General features: G+C 52.7%; 1 long non-coding RNA gene across 1 annotated transcript in view; it reads right to left on the bottom strand.

Moving 5' to 3' along the window:
• LOC113460382 (uncharacterized) overlaps positions 1-20,711 on the bottom strand; it is a 28,980-nt gene extending 8,269 nt beyond the window's left edge. The window contains exon 1 of the long non-coding RNA XR_003382222.2: positions 20,165-20,711. This is a non-coding gene — a long non-coding RNA (uncharacterized LOC113460382). The remainder of the gene's footprint in view (positions 1-20,164) is intronic.
• Positions 20,712-21,447: the final 736 nt, after the last annotated feature.

Below are 21,447 nucleotides of genomic sequence, written 5' to 3'. Positions count from 1 at the left end.
TCACCATCCCTGGGTGTGTTTAACAAAGCCTGGATGTGGCACTGGGTGCCAGGGTTTAGTTGAGGGGTTGAGGTTGGGTTGGACTCAATGATCTTGGACGTCTCTTCCAACCTGGTGATTCTGTGAATTCTGTGAACCTGCAGCTCATGGTGACACAGGCAGGGCCCTCCCAGCCTGTCCCACAACCTCCCACAGCGCATGACTCTCCATGAGGGAAAACTGCTTGGATGCTGTGCCCACAGCCCCACTGAGGCACAGCTCTGAGGTGGAGCTGCCCAGATCCTTTCCATTCCCTCCAGAGAGGGAGAAGGACATTCAGAACATTAAACCTGGCTCCTGGAGAACTACAATTGGCTGTTCCAATAGAAAAGATTCCAAATTCCTAGGCCAGCCAGAGCCGGAATTACACAAAGTTTTGTCCCCGTCCATCCCTTCCCATCCACGGCTGATTCTCCAGCCAACACTTCCCAGTCTCTTTCCTGGGAATGGTGCTCAGAAATGGGATCCAAACTCTTCCCAGCCATGCTCCCACAGCTTCCTGCCACAGGTGGGTCCTGCAGACACCTCTCCCTGGGCACAGGGATGGTCCCCCAGCTCTAAGGAGCTCATGGAATGTGGGAATGCCCATTATCCACCCCTTACCCATGAGGGAGTTGCCTCTGGCTGGAATCCCACATGGACTGGCTCTGTTTGGATGTGGCTGGAGCTAAAGAAAGGTGGAAACCCTGCAGAAGGTCAGGCTAAATGTGGTCAGTTGGCTCTGCATGGAGCCCTGGGAATGCTGTAATTCCCGTGGGGTCCTGGCAGAAGATTTGAGATAGAACAAGGAAGGGATGTGAGCTGTGAGTCAGCTCCCAGTGTGGATTCTGGAAGGTGGGAGAGAGGGAGAGTCTCTCCTGCTCAGATTTGGGATTGCAGCACAAACTCCTGGTGGTTCTGTTGATCCCACATCTTGGACACACCAGTGCCAGCCTGGGATGGGGATAATGGTGGGGGCCACTGGCTGAGGAGAGGGAGGACCAAGAAGCACATCCCTGGCAGAGGAACCAAGGGCACAGCCTGGCCCTGCCACTCTGCCTGGAGCCTGCAAAAACAGCCAAGGGCACCAGCAGGACCAGAGCCAGGCCCTGGGGGCTCTGAAACACTTCTGACTCCAACAGGGAGCAAATCCTGCATGGAAAATGCGACTCTGGAGTGAAAACCTGAACTGACCCTGGATGATATGGATAAGAACACACACCTATCTGGCCCCACAACCTTCTCCAATTCCTCCTTTCCCTCCTCTCCCTGCTCCATCCCAGCCCTGGCTGCAGCAGGAGCGGCAGCAGCTCTCTGGAACGAGGCGCCGGAGCAGCAGGGAGCTGCCACATCCATCACGGCTCTGCTGTTGGAATTAATGAGAGCGCCACAGGTTCGGGCTGTCACTCACTCCCCTCACTTTGCTGCTTCCATATGGCTGCCAGCCGCCAGCTCCACTTCCCGAGCCCTGCCAATTACAGCCGCAGCTTCCCCACCCTCCTCCCATTACACTCACAGCTTCATTATTCTAATTAAGCCCAACAAGCTGAGCCCTCCCTTTTGCACTGGTGCTGCACGGCTCTCCATGCAGTGCTGCAGCAAAGCCCTGCCTGGGGCAGCAAAGCTGGATGATGGCGTCGTGGGGATGTCCTCATTCCCAGCCCCAGTGCCTGTTTGGCAGCAAACCTTTCAGGGGGCTGATCTGCAGGCCAGGCTGGCTGTGATCAGCTCCCTCAGCTCCCAAAATTATTAGTCAGGGGATCCTTTAAAGCTGCATTGCATTTCCACCTTTTTTTTCTTTTTAATATTTGTTTTAGGCTCTGCCTTCTGCCCCAAAGAGAGGGTGCAGGTGGCAGGAACCCCTTGGGAAAGAAGGATTTGCCTCTCTCCTGAAGGGAGCTGTGCTGAAGTAGGGTTGTATTTTGCACATCCCTGCATCCCTAAATAACAACCCTGGCCTCCCAAATTTTCCTCTTGATAGTCCCTGACTCAATGTTTTGGGCAACAAGTGATCACCACTCCAAAGAAAGGTCGGAGCAGCACCTTGGCCATGGATTGGGAGGTGGAGCAGAGCAATCCACGCTGGAGTTAATGCACTTCATAACAGCTGGGGAGTTCTGTGCCCTTAAATTGATTTTTTTTTTTTTTTTTTTGTCACAGCAGGAGTGGGTTAATCCCCCATTTTCCTGGAACGGGTGGATGAGGGTATGCAGGGGACACTGGGAACAGGGCAGGACACTGATCCCTGCATTGAGGCACAGGCCCCTCCTTCCCCAGCTTCTCCTGCTCCAGGGCTGGCACACAGGACACGGCCAGCAGTGTCTGAGCCAAACCCAAACAGCCCAAACAGCTGGGTCTGCTGGAAGGGCTGGCATGGAGAAGCCTCAGGGCATGGCTGTGACAGCCACGGGCATCCCAGATCCCTGACTGGGATCTCTGACCGAGCCAAACTGCGGCAGCAACAGCATCTCCCAGGAATTCCACCAGCAGCATCTCCCAGGAATTCCACAAGAACGGGGCTTGGGGGGCTGCAGATCTGGAAGGGAAGGGAAGGGAAGGGAAGGGAAGGGAAGGGAAGGGAAGGGAAGGGAAGGGAAGGGAAGGGAAGGGAAGGGAAGGGAAGGGAAGGGAAGGGAAGGGAAGGGAAGGGAAGGGAAGGGAAGGGAAGGGAAGGGAAGGGAAGGGAAGGGAAGGGAAGGGAAGGGAAGGGAAGGGAAGGGAAGGGAAGGGAAGGGAAGGGAAGGGAAGGGAAGGCTCCTCTGCAGATCCTGGTGCTGCAGCCCTGCTCTCACTCGGGATTTGCTGCCCTTTGAATCCCTGGAATTGGTTGCTCTCAGCTCTGCTCTGACAGCTCAGCCAAGAGATGGAAGTGCTGGGAGGGAGCCAGAGCAGAGGCTGCTCCTGCTCGGGGTGGAGAAACAGCAGGGATATTTCTCCATCTCTCCTCCTTCTCAGAGCTCCATGACACTGAGCAGCCTCTGGAAAAGCCTTTGGAAACCAGGGGTTGCTCTCTGCCTTGACATAGGCTTTAATTTTTTCACCCCTCCCCAAATTTTAAGTTACATTTCTTAAAAAATTCAGTCTCTAATTCAGTTTTTAATTTTCTAAACAGTCCTGATTAGAATTTTTTTGTTATTTCCCCAGTGTCTCCTCTCCCACCATAGCTTGGAGTAGAAGCAGGAGGCTTCCAGGCAAACTGGGAATGGTTTGTGTGACTTAAATTCAGAATATCTTGAAAAAAATCCCCAAATTTCCCCCAATCAGCTGCTGCCCTGTTCTCTCAGATGCCTTCACTAAGTACTCTGGGCTTGAAGTTCCACTTTCCTTGACTCCTGATGTTCCCCATTCACTGTTCTCCTCTGCCACCACTTTGGAATCACCCCTGCACCTCTCCTGGTCCCTCCCTGAGCTGTGCCCACACCCGCAAGGGCCTCCTGGTGTAAATCCCTGCCTGGGGATGGAACATTGGGGTCTCAGGGTGGGACACTGGGGTCTGGGCATGGGACACTGGGGTCACAGGGACACTGGGGTCACAGGGTGGCACACTGGGGTTACAAGGTGGGACACTGGGGTCTGGGCATGGGACACTGGGGTCTCAGGGTGGGACACTGAGGTCTGGGGGTAGGACACTGGGGTCTCAGGATGGAACCTGGCACCTGCCTGGCCAGGTGACCCCCCGGAATTGCAGCTGCCTGGCAGGTGGGAGGGGGAAGCAGCAGCACAGCCACTTTGGCTCTGCCATTGGGAGCATTTTCCCCATGAGTTATTGCCAGGTTAAAGGGTTGTGATAGTGCCAATATCCCGAGCTGGGTTATTGTGTTATTAATGTGTGCCTGTCGCTGGCCATTAGCGCTGTGATCAATCCCCGCTGACAGGGGCTGCTTAGGCTGTCACACTTTGTTTTATCTGCCATCCTTAGACTTTTACTAACTCAGAAATTGCTAATCCAATCTCCTCTAACCCAGTTAGGGGAGGACATTGTCTCTGTGCTGCTCAGACGCCGGAGCTGGGCCTGGGCAAGGATGTGCTGCTGGCAGGGAGGTGGCACAGGGGTGACAGAGCCAGCTCCTGCTCCTCATGGAGTTATGGAATGGCCTGGGCTGGAAGGACCTCAGAGATCATCTCATCCCACCCCTGTCATGGCAGGGACACCTCCCACTGTCCCAGGCTGCTCCCAGCCCCAGTGTCCAACCTGGCCTTGGGCACTGCCAGGGATCCAGGGGCAGCCACAGCTGTGCCAGGGCCTGCTCACCCTGCCAGGGAACAATTCCTGCCCAATATCCCATCCAGCCCTGCCCTCTGGCAGTGAGAAGCCATTCCCAGTATCCTGGCACTCCAGGCCCTTGTCAGTTCTTTCTCGCCATCTTTTTTCTTGAGGCTCCTTCACAGTCTCACTTCCCTCACAGGGAAGAATTCCCTCCCGATCAGGAGAACTTCTTGCTTTACCCTTTGGTAATGACTTAACTCCAGGTGTGAGAGGCCAGGGAGGGGAAGCACAGGGTGGGCAGCCTGGGGGTATCCAGGAGCTGGGAATGGTGTGGATGAGGTTGGAATAATGGAATAACCCTCTGCAGTGGGTGGGAGGAGCCTGGGGTGCTTCCCGAGGGCCCTGCTCCCAGCCACAAGAATGTGTGCCATTCCCACTCATCCCTGTGTGTGTGCCATTCCTACACATCCCTGTGTGTGCCACTCCCACACATCCCTGTGTGTGTGCCATTCCTACACATCCTGTATGTGCCATTCCTACACATCCCTGTGTGTGCCCTTCCCACACATCCGTGTGTGTGCCATTCCTACACATCCCTGTGTGCCATTCCTCTACAACCCTATGTTTGTGCCATTCCCACACATCTCTGTGTGTACCATTCCCACACATCCCTGTGTGTGCCATTCCCACACATCCCCGTGTGTGCCATTCCTCTACATCCCTATGTTTGTGCCATTCCTACACATCCCTATGTTTGTGCCATTCCCACACATCCGTGTGTGTGCCATTCCCACACATCTCTGTGTGTGCCATTCCTACACATCCCTGTGTGTGTGCCATTCCCACACATCCCTGTGTGTGCCATTCCTACACATCCCTGTGTGTGTGCCATTCCTACACATCCCTGTGTGTGCCATTCCCACACATCTGTGTGTGTGCCATTCCCACACATCCCTGTGTGTGCCATTCCCACACATCCCTGTGTGCCAATCCTACACATCCCTGTGTGTGTGCCATTCCTACACATCCCTGTGTGTGCCATTCCCACACATCTCTGTGTGTGCCATTCCTACACATCCCTGTGTGTGCCATTCCCACACATCTGTGTGTGTGCCATTCCCACACATCCCTGTGTGTGCCATTCCTACACATCCTGTGTGTGTGCCATTCCCACACATCCCTGTGTGTGTGCCATTCCCACACACATCCAGGTTCTGATCCAGGAGTTCTGCTGCAGTTCCATGATGTTATAGATACATATTATAATATTGGTTTTTTGCAAATATTAAAATGTATTTTACATATGTGTTGTTAAAGTAACTTTGTTATAAAGATATAGTTTTTATTTCTGTTGTTAGTTAAGCTCAGTGCAATAGCAGATATCATTGTGCTGTGTTACACTGCCTGCTGGGATGGGATAACACCAAATGCACACAGGATGAGCACACCTGTGCAGATCTGCCAACCATCAGCACACACTAGTGAAGGCAGTGTGGACCAAGGGCCAGAACTGGAGGGGCTAAGAGTGGACTAAACCACAACCAAGGATACCCATGCTTTAAAATGTGGATCCTAGGAGAAGCCAGGCTAAACAATTCTTGGAACCTGTAAACTGGTTTGGGGAAAAGTTTACTATGCATAAGGGTCTATGAATATGCAAAGCTGATGTAATTAAAAGGTATTTAAAGGGTATCCCTGAGGATAACAGTGTGCTCTTGGCTGAGTGCCAGGATGCACCCTGCTGTAATAACCTTTGCTCTGTGCTCCTTGTCTCCTATTGTCATTTATTAAACTTTTAAAATGTTCCCAGGAGAATGGCTGTGTTTCTCCCAGGGCTCACTCTCAGCTGCTCTCTCCATGGCCTTTCCTGGCCAGGCCAGTTTTGTTCCCTGTGTTCCTGCAGCCAGGCCTGGGCTGCTGCTCCCCGTGCTCAGCTCCAGAGTGCCCCGAGGCTTGCAAAAGGCAGCTTATCAATGAATGATAACAATTCCCAAGGCAGCTTATCAATAAATGATAACAACTCCCAAGCCAGAAAAGCAGGAGCAAGTTCCCGAGTTGCTGGCACAGCCAGGAGAGCTCCCAGAGGCTGGCAGGGAGGGATGAGGGATGGGGCCGTGCTGGGGCTGTGGGTCTGGTAGGCAGGGTCCCATGGAGCAGAGAATTCCCGAATTCCTGGCAGACAGGAGCTTTGTGTGTGTGCCAGCAGGGATGGTGTGAGGGGAGGCCAGCAGGGCGGGATCGGCTCCGGGCCGGCTGTCAGCAGCACCAGGGACAGCGCGGCCTTTCCTCCAGGCCTCCCTGCCGATCCCCAGCCCTGTTTTCAGATTTCCCCATCTCAGCTTTGGGTGCTGCCAGGGACAGCCCCTGCTCGCTGTCATTCCCAGCCCTGGTGGCATTTCACAGCCTTTGCTGGTGGGACAATTCCCCTCAGCAGCGGTGGCCTGGTGACCCTGTCCGTGTCTGGTGACACCGTGTGAGGAGCCAGCACCACTCCAGGGTGCTGCTGGATGGACCCAGCACAGCAAGGACAATGTGGAGCTGCTGGAGCAAATCCAGAGAGGACAAGGAAGTGTTCCCAGTGCTGGAGTCCCTCTGCCAGGAGGAGCCAGGTTGGGAGAGGAGAAGGATCCAGGGAGAGCTCAGAGCCCCTTCCAGGGCCTGAAGGGGCTCCAGGAGAGCTGGAGAGGGACTGGGGACAAGGGATGGAGGGACAGGACAAGGGAACGACTTTAAGCTGAAGAAGGAGAGATTTAGATGGGATATTGGGCAGGAATTGTTCCCTGTGAGGGAGGGCAGGCCCTGGCACAGGGTGCCCAGAGCAGCTGTGGCTGCCCCTGGATCCCTGGCAGTGCCCAGGGCCAGGCTGGACATTGGGGCTTGGAGCACCTGGGACAGTGGGAGGTGTCCCTGCCATGGCAGTGGGTTTGGAACTAAAGAATCCTTAAGATCATTTGAAACTTAATGATCCTTCCAGCCCAGACCATTCCATGATCCTGTGGTGATATTCCAGTGAATTATTAGGAAATGGATAATGCCCCAGGAGCACAGAGACCCTGCAGGTCTGCCACAGCCTTGGCAGCAGGAACAGGCCTGGAATGACATCCATGAGGGAAACAAACCAACAGGCACATTCCATTTCAGCTCCCTGAGTGATAAATCTGTCAAAATAGTTACATCTTGTGCCCTCTCAGGTTGTCAAAGTCTCACGTGGAGGAAAAGGTGCAAATCCCTTTGAAATTTGTGCAGTCTCTGCCATCAACAGCCACATCCAGGCACAGAAATGTTAAATATTCCAGAGGGGAGCAATTACAGCACAAGGTGGGGGTTTACAGCCTCCCACCAGGGCTTGCAACAGCTGAGAAGGTAATTCTTTGGGTTTTGGTGTTTTTTAATGTCATGATGATGTGAAAACTGGGAATTTCATGTGAAAGGCCCACATCATCACCAGTGTATGAACTGAACTCACCCATGAGGCAAAGCATCAGCTGAGCATGATATAATGAAATACAAAATATAATTTGTATTTTGGGCAACATTTACCCATTTTCTCAAACCTGGACAGGGAGAATTCCCTCATTTCCCCAAGCCAATGCACAATTCCTTTGCTGCATCATGGGTGTAAACAGAGAAAAAGCAAAGAAATTGTAAAATCAGAATATATTTTAAAAACCCTAGACAATCAATGGGATTTCTCTGGGAGAGTGGGAAAAAATGAACTTTTTGGGGGAGATATCCACAGGATTGAGATGAGCCAGGGAAGGTTTGGATGTGGCTTCATTCTGCTCAGGGATGGACCTGGAGATTACAGCAATTCCTCATTTTAGGGAGACAAAGGTGCCAATCTTCCCTCCTGCTGGGCTGTGCAGGGGAGCACCATTAATAATCCAACTCCTGAGCTCTTTTTCCTGCAAAACTCCTCTGTAATGACCAAACAGGCACCAGGTGACAATTCCCAGGTGCCCTCCCTGGCTGGGGCCATTGTGCCTCTCCCTGGGGAGCTGAGGGAAGGATGAGCACACCTGCACTGCTCAGAAGGGACAACAAAAGGTCTTTTTTCCCCTTGGATTGCACAAGTTCTGTTCAGGAGAGCAGCTCTGGTGTCACTTTGGGTGTGACAGGGCCAGCCCCGTGCTTCAGTCAACACCCAGAGCTAAGCACAACTCAAGCCCCTGTTCCTGCCAGCTTTGAGAGCAGCTTAAACTGTTTAAGCAGCTGCTCTGCAGTTTAAGATTAAGCTGGTCTTTTCAGCAGCCTAAGCAGTTTAAAATACTCCAAAGGCTTAACATTAGAGCCAGTTTAAGTTGCTGTAGGAGTTTAAAGCAGGGATGTACAGCCTATATCTTCACAGGGTCTGCCACAGGACGGGACTTTGTAGGCTCTGAGAAGCCCTGGGGATCAGTGCATGGGTGTTTGCAGAGGGCACAGTCCTCTGCCAGCCTCTCCTGCCCCTCCTGCCCTTGCCAGCCCGGATTTCTGGGGCTGTGCCAGCTGGAGAACACTCTGCCTTTATCCTACAGCATCCCAGGACTTGCTCCTTCAGCCTCCCAGCCAAGGAAAGGGGGAAAACCAGCCCGAGAAACCTTTTTGTCTTAAACCTGGGGAAGGAAGGAGAGACCTCCTGCACTGAGCCCAGCCAGGATGGAACAGGAGACTTTGGAGCAGCCTGGAAGGAAGTGCCACTCTCTGAGAGCCTGGCTTTGGGAGACCTTTACAGCAGGAGCCCTTGGGATGCTGCAGGACTGCCCTTCAAGGAGCAGGGAGGCTGAAGGAGGCTTAAGCTGCTTTAGCTGCCTCAGGATCACTGCAGCCTTAAGGCCTTTAAGCCCTTGGGTGACACCGAGGGTTTAAGGTCTTACCCAGCTTTAAACGGAGCTTAAAGCCCTCTCACCTTCATGTGGGACAATTCCCTCCCTCCTGGACAGCTCCTCCCTCCTGCAGGGAGGGCCTGGATCCAGCAGTGCCAGCCTTGGGGTGTCATTCCCACTCCTACAGCTCCAGGGAGCGGCACTGGGGCAAGAGTGGCGCTTCCAGCTCCCCAAAATCTTTTGGTGAAAGGCAAAGCTTTGGGCATGAGGAGATGAGGACTATGGTGTCACCTGGGAGACCTTCTTCTCACTGCTGCTGCTGCTTGAGAGCATCACAGGGTGTTTTTGGTGTCAAACACATTCCCAGAGGGTTCTGTCCCCACTCCTGCAGGATCAGTGCTGGGATAACCCCCTGCTGCTGACAAGAACCTGTTTTGTTAATTTAATACTTTCCTTCCTGTAGGACACTTGCCCAAAGTCCAGCTCCCAGTCTGGGGTTTGTGATGCTGGCCTTGGTCCTGCCTGGGCTCAGATGGGAGGGAAAAGCCCTCAGGGATATTTTAGTGTTCCTGACTCCTTGTGGGATGGCTGCAGAGCTCAGGAGCCCCCTGTGCCCTGGCAGTGCTCTGCACCTGCCTGTCCCCTGACCCAGAACCATCCAGGGCACACAGCCTGAGCTGCCAGAGCCTCATCCCTCCCTGCACTGGAGCTGGGCAATGCCAGCCTGGAGCCATCACTCTCCAGACTCCTCTGATGTGGAGAGGGGCACCTTCAGTTCTGGGGACAGCCTTGGTACCTCTCACCTCTGCAGGTGACCAGGGCACTGCTGCCAGGAATTTATAATTCCGTGGATGTGCAGCCCCTGCCAGACCTTCCCAAGGATGCAGCATCATGGAAAGTTGAATTCCTGCCACTGATAATGCTGTGCACACAAAAATCATGGAATCACTGAGGCTGAAAAAGTCCTCCAGGATCATCAAGTCCAGGCTGTGCCCCATCCCCACCTCGTCCCCAGCCCAGAGCTCTGACTGCCACTTCCAGGGACACCTCCAGGGATGGGGACTCCAAATCCCCCTGGGCAGCCCTTGCCAAGGCCTGAGCACCCTTTCCATGGAGAAATTCTTGCTGATGTCCACTCTGAGCCTCCCCATGCCCAGATGGAGGCTGTTTCCTTGGACATCTCTGAGTAGCACGAGGAGCAGCAGGATCCATAAAAATCTCTTTTGTTTGGGCATCGCATCTGGGAGGCTTCTTTAGGAGGCTGAGCTGAGAATTACTCCTGGTTGTGTTTGTCCTCTCTTAAAAACTCAGGTGAGAACTTCAAGCTAAGATACAAATTCATCCCTTGGTGAGGGTGTGTCCCCAGCTCAGTGACATCCGTCAGAGCCCCATTCCACAATTCCCACCCTGGGAAGGAGCAGAGGGGATCAAAGCAGGGAACGTGGCAGGGAATGTTTGGGTTTGCAGGTGCAGAGGGCTCCCTGCACTGTCCCATTGGACTGAAAGGGCTGCAAACCCCACAAACAGCCTGGGGTGTAGGATCTGGGACATACAGCCTGGCCAGCCTTCGGGGTGGAAACCCCATGGAGAAAAGGACCTCTCTGGATTGCTGGATGTTGCTTCCCTTCATTTTGCAGACTTTGAAAAGGTTGCACCATTTTCCTCAGCAGAGGAGCCCCTCCAGTCTCCTCTGGGAATGCTGGGAAATGGGGATGTGAATTCTGTTATCATCTGTCAGAGCTGGGGCAGTTCTCTGCTGTCCATGGGCAGTTTTTCCTTTATCTCTCCCACAGCCAACCCTCCCTCCAGGAGATCTCTGCTGTCCATGGCCACTGAGTGTCCCTGCAGGGCTGATCCAATCCCAGCATCCCATGGGGAGATGCTCCGCCCAGGGGAGGAGCCAAGCATTCCTACCTGGATCCAATCTGAGCCTGGCCCAGCACAGCAGCCTTTGCCCCCTGCATTGCCAGAGGAGCAGCTTTCTGCTGCCCTGCATGGCCAGAGGGAGCCCAGGCCCATCTGCAGCAGCCCTGGAGCTGCAGAGGAAAACTCCCCCCTTGTGCAGGATCCCTGCTGCAGCAGAGCCACAGCTGGCACTGCAGGAGGGCTGAGCCCCCATGGATGGGGCTGGGACACCCCCTGACACACAGGGGGCAGGGACTGCTCTGGCTCAGGCAGGGGTTTGTTTTCTGTTTGCACTATTGCATTTGTATTTTAATTTTCCTAGTAAAGAACTGTTATTCCTATTCCCATCTCTTTGCCTAAGAGACCCTTAATTTCAAAATTATAACAATTCAGAGAAAGGAGGTTTGTATTTTCCATTTCAGGGAAGGCTCCTGCCTTCCTCAGCACACACCTGTCTGTTCAAACCAAGACATCCTGGTTTTGCAAAGGCACTGGAAGAGTTTGTGAATCCTGCAATCCTGTGTCCTTGCCACCCAAAGAGAAACAAATCAGAGCAGCTGTGAACCAAAATTGCTTCAAAAGCATTCCCAGAGCCCCCCTTTTTTTAGATGGGAACACAAAAACTGGGGCTTGCAAATCTGCACCTGGCAGGGGCCTTGTTTGCTGCTGCAGCAGGTGAGGCCAGAGGGCCCCTCTGACAAATGCCACGTTGGATTTTTCCAACCCATCTCCTTCTCCTGCCTATGGAATTTGAGCGTGGAGCTCTCAGCCCAGCTGTGCCATCACAGAGTCCTGGGAGAAGCAGCTGAGTCAGGTCCAGATTGATTAGAGCTGGTTTTAAATTAATTTGACTGGGAGGGGCATGGAGGACCTCGGAGTCACTTCTATATTTTGATTTTTCACGCTGGCATTGTGCTCTTGATGTCACTGTTCCAACTGCTACACTTGAAAGTGCCCATAATATCCAAAAATGTCTTTGTTATCTAAATAAAAGGTTGCATTTCAGGTAAAAGAGGGGTTTAATAACCATAATTTTCCCTTCACTCTGCTAATTTGGCCAGCTGAAAGGAACATCTTTTGTGCTGTGGGGCTGCACAGGAACATTGGGAGCTCCTGCCTCGCTCCCTATTTTTGCAATCCAAATTTCTCATTCAGGTGCCTTGGTGTGGATGGAATTTGGACTCCCAGGATTTTAATTCCTGTACTTTTAGCAGATGTAGCTGCACCTAATGGATTTTTGAGGCAGGAGCATTCTGTCCATTCTCCACATGATTTGTGGGGTTTCTCAGCAGGATCTGGAGCATTTTCACCTCTGGAATCCCCCTTGGAAGGGGTGGTGAGGTGTCCCTGACACCTCCTCAACAAAGAGACTTTATTAGTATTGAAATCCTTCATCTGTTCTATTCTGTTCACACCAATTTAAACCCAGACCTTGAGGAATACTGGGAAAAACAAGAGATTTGTCAGGGATTTTGCACCCATCCACCGTGGGCAGAGAAAGCTCGTTAGCTGCTCCCTAATGAGCCAGCCAGCAAGTCCAGGAAACCTGAGACTAAAAAGATGCCAAGATGGAGCAGAATGAAACATTCCCCTTTTCAAAGAGGGAAAATTGGGAAGGGTTCAACAGCACAGACACAGAAGGGCTCCGTGTGATCGGCCCCACAAAATCTCCTCCTGTTTTCCCATTTTCCAGCTGCTCCCCAAGAGCTGCCACCAGCCCAGCTGCCCTCCTGCCAGGCAGGAGGTGTGGGAGAGGAAAAAAAAGGGGGAAATTGGATGCTGTGGCTTCCTGGGGTAGTTCCAGCCTGTTCTGGGTTGTTTTTAGGGTGAGGCTGGAAATGAGGTGCTCTGAGAGGGGCAGTTCCTGTCTGCTGCTGGGGAGGAGGGAGATGTGGACTGGGCTGAATGGGGTGAAGTTTTTCCAGGTGCCTAGGCTCTCCCATAGATTTTTCATCCTGGAGTGTCCTTGATCCATAGAGGTGCCTTTGGGAGCATCTGGAGCTTGAAACACCATCAGGAGGGTCCAGCTCCAGCACATTTGGGGTTTGCCCAGAGGAGCCACAGCCTCTGCTGGACCTCTCTCCTCAGCTGAGCTGCCCACTCTGCTCTGCACTCTTTTGGCTCCTCCAGCCCTTTCCCCCCATTTTCTTTCCCATCTCTGATCCCCAGCCAGCACCACAAATCTGATCCCCCCCCAAAACCTGCACAGATGTCCAGCCTGGAGCAGGGCAGGAATGTGGGATCCATTGTGAGAAAAACCATGCTCACTTCCAGGAATTTAAAAGGTTTATTAAAACCTTATCAAAAACACAACAGAAGACTGAATAGAGAAAATATTACAGTGCTGGGAGCAAAGGATGTTCCCCAGAATGTGCTCACCCACACAATGGAGGTTTCACCTTTCAACCCTTTAGCCCCCCCAAAGTTCTGTCCACCGACTCCTCCTTCCCTGTCCAGGGGTGGAGATCCCTTCCTGACACCTTGAGTGGGGCTCAGGTGCTGCCACAGGAACGAGTGACCCTCCCGAATGTCCCAAACCCAGGGCACCCTGATAACAACACAAGGGGGTAAAACACAACTATAAATCTATAAACTTCTCCTGACACACACACAGGATATTTGCCTTTTAATTGTGAGAGTCAGCTATGGCATTGCTCATCTGTCACACTGCGAGAGGCTCAGGAGCGAGTGGTGGCAGTGCCCTGTGTGTGGTGTGGCAATGCCATACAGGTGGCACTGAGTGGTGGTGGTGCCCTGTGTGTGGTGTGGCAGTGCCATACAGGTGGCACTGAGTGGTGGCGGTGCCCTGTGTGTGGTGTGGCAGTGCCATGCAGGTGGCACTGTCCCCTCTGTGCCACTCTGCCATGAAGAGTGGGGGAAGCACAAAGCAGGAAAAGCACCAGGGGAGCTTTGGATTGGATATTAGGAACAATTTCTTCTCCAAAGGGTTTGTCCAGCATTGGAACAGGCTGCCCAGGGATTTAAAAGGAGTGTGGATGTGGCACTTGGGGACATGGTCAGTGGTGGCCTTGAGTGGGGCTCAGGTGCTGCCACAGTGACGAGTAACCCTCCCAAATGTCCCAAACCCAGGGCACCCCTGATAACAACACAAGGGGGTAAAACACAACTATAAATCTATAAAATTTCTCCTAATATATATATATATATACAGGATATTTTCCTTTTAACTGTGAGAGTCAGTCATGGCATTGCTCACCTATCACAAACCCTTCCTGCCCTGCCTGTGGTGTCAGATCCCATTCCATGCTGGCTTTGGGGTCAGATGGGTTTCCCACCATCCCTGCTGCCCTGGGATGTGGTTGCCAGGCAATCCATGCCCGAGGTCCTGTAGGGAACGCATCCCCAGCTCCTTCCCTGCTCCTGCTGGACAATTCCTGCATCCCAGGCTGAGGGAGAACCCTCAGGATTTGCTCCCTGCAGCCCCTCACACTTTTGTCACCTCCAGGCTGCTGCAACCCTGACACTGGATGAGCCAAGGAGGGGCATTTTTGGCTTCCCAGAAATGTTATGGAGATATTATCTGACAACATTACAAAAAAACCCCTCACCCATGCAAGCTGTGTGTGAAAAGAGTTTCTGAACCCATTTTCTAATTGCTCCCTGTCATTAAGAGGGATCAAAGTGAGCCTGAACCATTTAAAAACGTGTCTGGAGCCAGAGCCCACGAGCTTTGTCTCCTAACACACATTTAATAGGTGGCTGATTAATATGAAAGTGCTGCTTCCTTCAAATATCAATATTAACTTGAACTTTGCCTTAAGTAAGCTGGAGCCTATATTTGAAAAAGTAATGTGTTAAATAAAAACCAGTCATTCCCCACTGGAATCTTTTCCTTGGGCTCGTTTTCATTCCTGACCCTCAGGTAAGGACCTGAGCCCGTTTTTCTGCCCAGGTATGTACAAAGGGAGCTGTAAGTCCTGGGAAGCTGTAAATCCTGGGAAGCTGGATTCCCAGCTCCTGAGGCCACCAGTGGGATAAGAACACACAGGAATGGTTGGGCATGAGTGATTAACAGAGCTGCTTCATCACCAACCACTCTGGATCCAAAAAACCCACTGCAGATATTCCATCCGGAGAGAAATGACCCCAATAAAGGGTTTGAAAGCTCCATTTCTGTGGCCCAAAGTGCCTGGATTTATTCCCTTTTCCTGCCCCATCCCAGGATCCTTGCTGAATGCTGCTGATTCTTTGGAAGTGGGATATTTTTCTCTATTATTAATGAACTGCCAAGCCTGAAAATAAAACTGTAGCTGAGTGTATCTGCATGGAAAGAGCTGCTTTTAATTGGCTCTAGGTTGGTCAGTCTGTTGGAGGACAAGCTCCAAGACTCTTTGTCTTCCAAGGAAAAGAGCTGCAGCAGCAGAGAATTGGGGGAAATATGGGAAAAGGGGAGGGAAAATGAGCTTGGATCACTTCAAGGGAGTGAAATGAATCCCTGTGTGGGAATGAACCCCCCAGGGCTGGATCCAGGCCTTGGTGGCTGTGGTGTGGCCAGAGGAGCCTGGGCAGGTTCCTGCAGGGTTCAGGGGTGGCAGCTGAATCCCAAGGCTGGGACAGCTCAGCACTGGCAGCACTTCCCAGAAAACAGGGATTGCACCTCCAGAACAGATCCTGCAGGGAATGAACAACTCAGTCCTGACTCCTGGGGAGCCTTGGCTGAGGGGAATGGCAGGGTGGGTCCTGCAGCCTCTCAGGAGCATTGCAGGAGATTAAATTTGCTGCCAAAATGGACATCAGCTTAATTTGGGAAGGAACTGGGAGCTCTGCTTCAAGGATCTGAGGGGCAAGAAAAGGTTTTGTTCTGTTTCCTTGGATGCTTCCACAGCAAAGCAAGGAAAACACCTGGGGAGGGAACATCCTGCTCAGATTGGGAGGGCAAGGCCAGCTCCAGCTGAGCCAGGACAGATCCATCACTCCAAATTCCCTCCAGCTCTGTACAAGGAGTACTAGGATGGTAAAAGATAAATTCCAAGCACAGGGAAATTGGGAAAAGCTTTTCTCCCATCAGGGGCCTGGTGGGGGGGGGGGCAGCCACAAACAGGGGCTCAGTATTCCCAAATCCCAGAGCAGCTGAGCTTGGAGGACACCCCTGGAGGTCACCTGAGGCAGAGGTGATCCCCTGCACAGGCAGAGTCACCCAGAGCAGGTTTCCCACATCCAGGTGGAGTTTGGGAATCTCCAGGCATGGGAACATCACAACATCTCATGGCCACCTGTGAACTCCAAGTGCTTAATGCCCTTCCCAATAAAATCTTCTCCCATGAGAAAACATTCCTGTATTTCTGTGTGTGCCTGCCACTGGGAACACTGGGAACACTGGGAACACAAAGTTCCCACCAGCCTGTGGATGTCCCTTCTGAGGGATAATTTGTCCATCACGTGTTTTATGGAACCATGGAATGGTTTGGGTTGGAAAGGACCTTAAAGCCCATCCAGTGCCACTCCTGGCATGGCAGGGACACCTCCCACCATCCCAGGCTGCTCCAGCCCCAATGTCCAGCCTGGCCTTGGGCACTGCCAGGGATCCAGGGGCAACCACAGCTGCTCTGGGCACCCTGTGCCAGGGCCTGCCTACCCTGCCAGGGAACAATTCCTAATTCCCAATATCCCATTAAATCTCCCATTTTCCGGCTTAAATCCATTCCCTTTCCCTGAGGAACAGGACACTCTGTCCCACCCGCTGCCCCAGCTCCTCCCAGCCACAGACAGGACACAGTGACCTCACTGGAGATGTTTTCCCTCTGCACAATAATTCCAGGGCTTCCAGTGCTGCTTTCCTACTGGAGTTGGGGGTGGTGTGATGCCCCTCAAAGGAGCTGGGATGTTTATCCAGGTTTGCTGGGTTAAAAACCACAGGGAGAAGCTGCCTGGAGCTGGAAGCTGCAGAGCCCAGCGTGTGATTCCCACAGGAATTTTGGGACAAACCCAGCCAGTCTGGCCATAAACCAGTCTAGTGACACACTTATGGGATCTCCGGAGCCTGGGAAATCTCATGGCTGCCATGCAAAGGCAGAAGATGCAAATCCATGGCCAGAGGAGCAGGAGATGGAAGTCAAATGAGGGATTCCTGTGCCTGGAGAAGGAATTCAGCAGGTCTGGAGCCTCTCCTGCACTCAGGGGATGGATTGAGCCCTGGTGTCTCTCCTGGGGTGCAAGGTGGGAAGAGCCTGGGACAGGATGAGATTACTCATGGGAATGGTCCTGGATGAAGCAGCACAAGAGTGCTCAGGAATCTGGAGGGGGTCTTCTGAACCCAGGATGCATCAAGACATTACAGAGGAATCCCTCCAGGCTGGATTCCAGCCCCTGGAGCCGTGGGGGCACAAATGCCAGTGGAGGATGAGGGGAAGGTGCCCTGGGTGCTGTTTGCTGGCACGGGGCCGCTACGAGTGCAGCAATTGAAGCGTGTCAATAACAAACCAACAGAGCACTGCCAGCAGAAAATGGCATTTCAATGGCATTTTGTTGTAATAAAGAATTTCCATGGGAATACATTGATTTCAAGGAAAATTTAATTTAGGGAAAAGAAAGGGGAAAAAAAGAGAGAAGACATTTTGTGAGCGGTGAAAGCTCGAGCACCTCTCTTGCAGTGAATATTTCATCTGTTGCTCCACAATTGACTTTATTTCCCAGCTCGTTCACCATCCTGCAATTATGGAATTTGATGGGAGTACTTAGCTCTGATCCAGCCTCGACTTTTGGCAGCTCTTGCCAGATTGGAGGGAACTTGCAGCAGAGCCAGGTGTTTCTGGTGGAGCTCGTTTCTGATGGAAAACATTGCTGGGAATGGTACTTCCCTTGGGCTGAGCTGTGCTGTGGCAGCAGATCGAGGCCTCCAGACCTCCTGAGGCTTTTTCCAGTCACAGAAAGATGGAATGATCCAGATTGGAAAAGACCTTTGAGATCATCAAGTCCAACCTCTGACCCACACCACATTCTCAACTAAACCATGACAGCCAGTGCCACATCCAGGCTTTCCTTAAACACCTCCAGGGATGGGGACTCTATCACCTCCCTGGGCAGCCCATCCCAACCTTGCTGCCTCCTCTGAACAAAGCATTGCTTTGGTCACCTTGAGTTTCCTGATTATTCCTGATTTTCTTCCTGCCCTTGGAGAAGCCCCCAGACCCCTCTGACAAATCCTCATCCTTGCAGCTTTTCCAAGTGCTTCCCTCAGCTCTTTGTTTGTTCTGTGTCTTGGTTTGAACAGCCAGGTGTCTGCTAAGGAGGGCAGGAGCCTCCCCTGAAATGGAAAATGTAAACCCCCTCCCTATGAATTGTTATAATTTTGAAATTAAGGGGCTCTCAGGCAAAGAGATGGGAATAGGAATAACAGTTCTTTACTAGGAAAATTAAAATACAAATGCAACAGTGCAAACAAAAACCAACCCACTGCCAGAGTCAGACCAGTCCCTGCCCCCTGTGTGCCAGGGGGGTGTCCCAGCCCCATCCATGGGGGCTCAGCCCTCCTGCAGTGCCAGCTGTGGCTCTGCTGCAGCAGGGATCCTGCACAAGGGGGGAGTTTTCCTCTGCAGCTCCAGGGCTGCTGCAGATGGGCCTGGGCTCCCTCTGGCCATGCAGGGCAGCAGAAAGCTGCTCCTCTGGCAATGAAGGGGCAAAGGCTGCTGTGCTGTGCCAGGCTCAGATTGGATCCAGGTAGGAATGCTTGGCTCCTCCCCTGGGCGGAGCATCTCCCCATGGGATGCTGGGATTGGATCAGCCCTGCAGGGACACTCAGTGGCCATGGACAGCAGCGATCTCCTGGAGGGAGGGTTGGCTGTGGGAGAGAGAAAGCAAAAACTGCCCCATGGACAGCAGAGAACTGCCCCAGCCCTGACAGATGGTGACAGAATTCACACTTTGCAGCCCAGAACATTCTGATTTGGGTGATGTCATCACTCCTGTTGCTTGTGGAACAGGAATTCCTTCTTTCCCTGCTCGCTCTGGCTGAAGGATTGCAGCAACCCCCATCCTTTGGAATGTTCTCCTGGCCTCTCCCAAAGCCACAGGGTCCTGGTAACTCCACATGCCCCAGGATGCAGCCCCCAGCCCACTCCGGCCTCTTCCATGGATGTATCAAGTGTTTCTCCACCTCCTGGCACAGCGGAAAACCACCCACTGCCCTCCTGAATGCTCCCATGAGATTTTAGGGAGACATAAATAAGCCCCAACCCAGCCAATGTCTCCATAAACACCAGGAAGATCAGCAGGATTCCAAATCTCATCCCAGGAAAGCAGACAAAGACTTCAGATTTTAACCCTTGACCAGGAGAAAGGGCAGCCAGTGCATCTTTGCCATCAGGATTAGGGTAAGGGGATTACAGCACCTGCTCCATCTCTCTGAACTTCAAAGACTCATGGCACTCCTAGTCCCAGATGTATCCCAGAGTAATTAAGGAAAGCAACTGTAAAAGAATTGAATTTGGGCAGCCTGAGGAGCTCCTGGGGGGCCTCCTTGCTGGAAAAGCCCAGCCACCATCCCTGATGGGAGATTCAGGCTCCTGCTCCAGCCTGGAGCCTCATCCTGCTGGGTCTCCTCCCAGCCCTGCAGGTGGAGGGGTGAGGAAGGGGCAAGAATTCCTGCAGGGATGGCAGCTGGGTGGGTCAGTGATGCTGGAGCCCCTCTGGCCACATCCAAACCTGCCAGGAGCAGTCACTGGTCGTGGAAAAGCACATTTTGGGAACTCCTGGGAGCAGGATGAGTTCTCCTGGAGCAGGAAGGTGGCAATGCGAGGACCTGCTGCTCTCCTGAAGCCTCTCCAGTGGTTACTGGGGTTCAGGATTAATCCCTGGGCTGGGAAAGCAGCTTTTTCTGGATGGTTCCTGCTCTCCAGGCTGGCTTGCAGCAGGTAGAGCATCCTGCTGGGCTCTCTGTGACTCACTGTGCCACCCACCTCCCCTGGAACAACGGGAATGTTTGGGCTTTAACGAGCCCTGGAAATTGCTTGTGGAGTATTGATTGGTGTCCAGGCTGCAAGGAAAAGGGATTTTCAGTCATTAGCTGGGAGATGGCAGGGCTGTGGGACTGATCTGAAAGCGGCACAGAAATAGGAATTATTCCCCTTGTTTTGTTTGGGGGTTTTATTTCCTTTCCATTGAATCTCAGCTAACATTTACAGGAGCCCAGCCTGGATTGCTGCTGCTGAGGGGGAGGTGTGGAAAAGCAGCATGGCCACACCTGAAACAGGAAAAATGGGAATTTTCTCACCTCATTCTCATCCAAATAACATCTGTGGGTGCCTGGAGATAACAGGTTCCTCCTTCAGTGCCCAGTAAGAGCAGACTGGTGCAATGGTTCCCCAGGGAGTGTCCCTGTGTCCCTCCTTCCCTCCCTCCCTCAGGAATGAGTCATGGAGGGATCGTGTCCGGCTCCTTCCCGAGCTCTCACCTCGCTCCAATTAGGCAGGAAAAATGTGTGGAAATGAAAGGAGCTGTGTGTAATTTCCAGCAGCTGGAACCTCCCTGCTCTGGTCCCAAGATGGTTGAATTCCAATCGATCTGGGCTTGTGGAGCTCACTCTCACTCTGCACATCTTCACTTAAAGCCTCCCAAAATATTTTGGTGCTGTCTGTGTGCCCGTGGTTTCCATGGGGAATGGCAGGGGCACAGGAAGGGGTTCAGGGTCCCCAGAGGAAACATTCCCAGCTCCTGTTGGCATTTTCAGCTGAGCATTCCCAGCTCTGCCCAGCCATTTTGTGCTTTTTTTAGGATCTGCTTTGGATTCCCAGCAGCAATTCTCCTCCAGTATTGACTGGAGCTTGGCATCTCATCCCAGAGCTATGGAAAAACACAGGGACACAGAGCTGGCCTTCAGGACAAACCCAAATCTGCCACGAACAGGCAATTCCCAAGCCCACAGGCAGCAGCTCTTCCTTAGGATCTAAGTTAGAGAGTTCAGGCAAAGCAATGCAGCCTTCCCTGCCTCCAAGCCTTCTCCCACAGGATCCTGTGGGATTTCAGGGTCCCTTTGGAGCCCCCTGGAGCCCCTCAGAGCCATCAGCAGGGATGGGTTGAAGGATCCAGAGCCGCTTTGCTCATGCAGTTCCTGATATTCCCAGAAAATCTGAGCTCTCTGAAGCTCCTCCAGTGCTGTCCTGGAGATCCCACCCCTCAAATTTCCAATATTTCTCCTGGAATATACAGGCCACCATCCCTCAGAAGTGACTTGGGGTGGCTTCTCCACCTACACGAGCCTTTCCCCAGAGCACCCTGGGCTCCTTTGGGGAGGTGATTTCTGTTTCCCATTGTTGGTGGGCAGATTTGCTCCTCACACCTCCAGGCAGGTGCATTTCCAGCCTCTGCAGCACCCAAAGCGTTCCCAGGGTCCCTGCCAGCCATCCCTGGGATGGATGCACGGGGAGATGCAGGGAAGGGAGGAAGCCTGGGAGCTCCTCTCCCTCCCCAAGCCACGCTGCCAGGGCAGCCTTCAGTGAAATATCAATAACTCCTGGCTATCAAAAAAATAAATCCAGCCCAAAAGTGCCAATTCCA

Source organism: Zonotrichia albicollis, chromosome 15 (genome assembly GCF_047830755.1).
Source record: "Zonotrichia albicollis isolate bZonAlb1 chromosome 15, bZonAlb1.hap1, whole genome shotgun sequence".
In the NCBI taxonomy this organism is placed as follows: domain Eukaryota; kingdom Metazoa; phylum Chordata; class Aves; order Passeriformes; family Passerellidae; genus Zonotrichia; species Zonotrichia albicollis.
The sequence above is the reverse complement of the archived record's forward strand: the minus strand, read 5'-3'. Positions and strand labels throughout refer to the sequence as shown.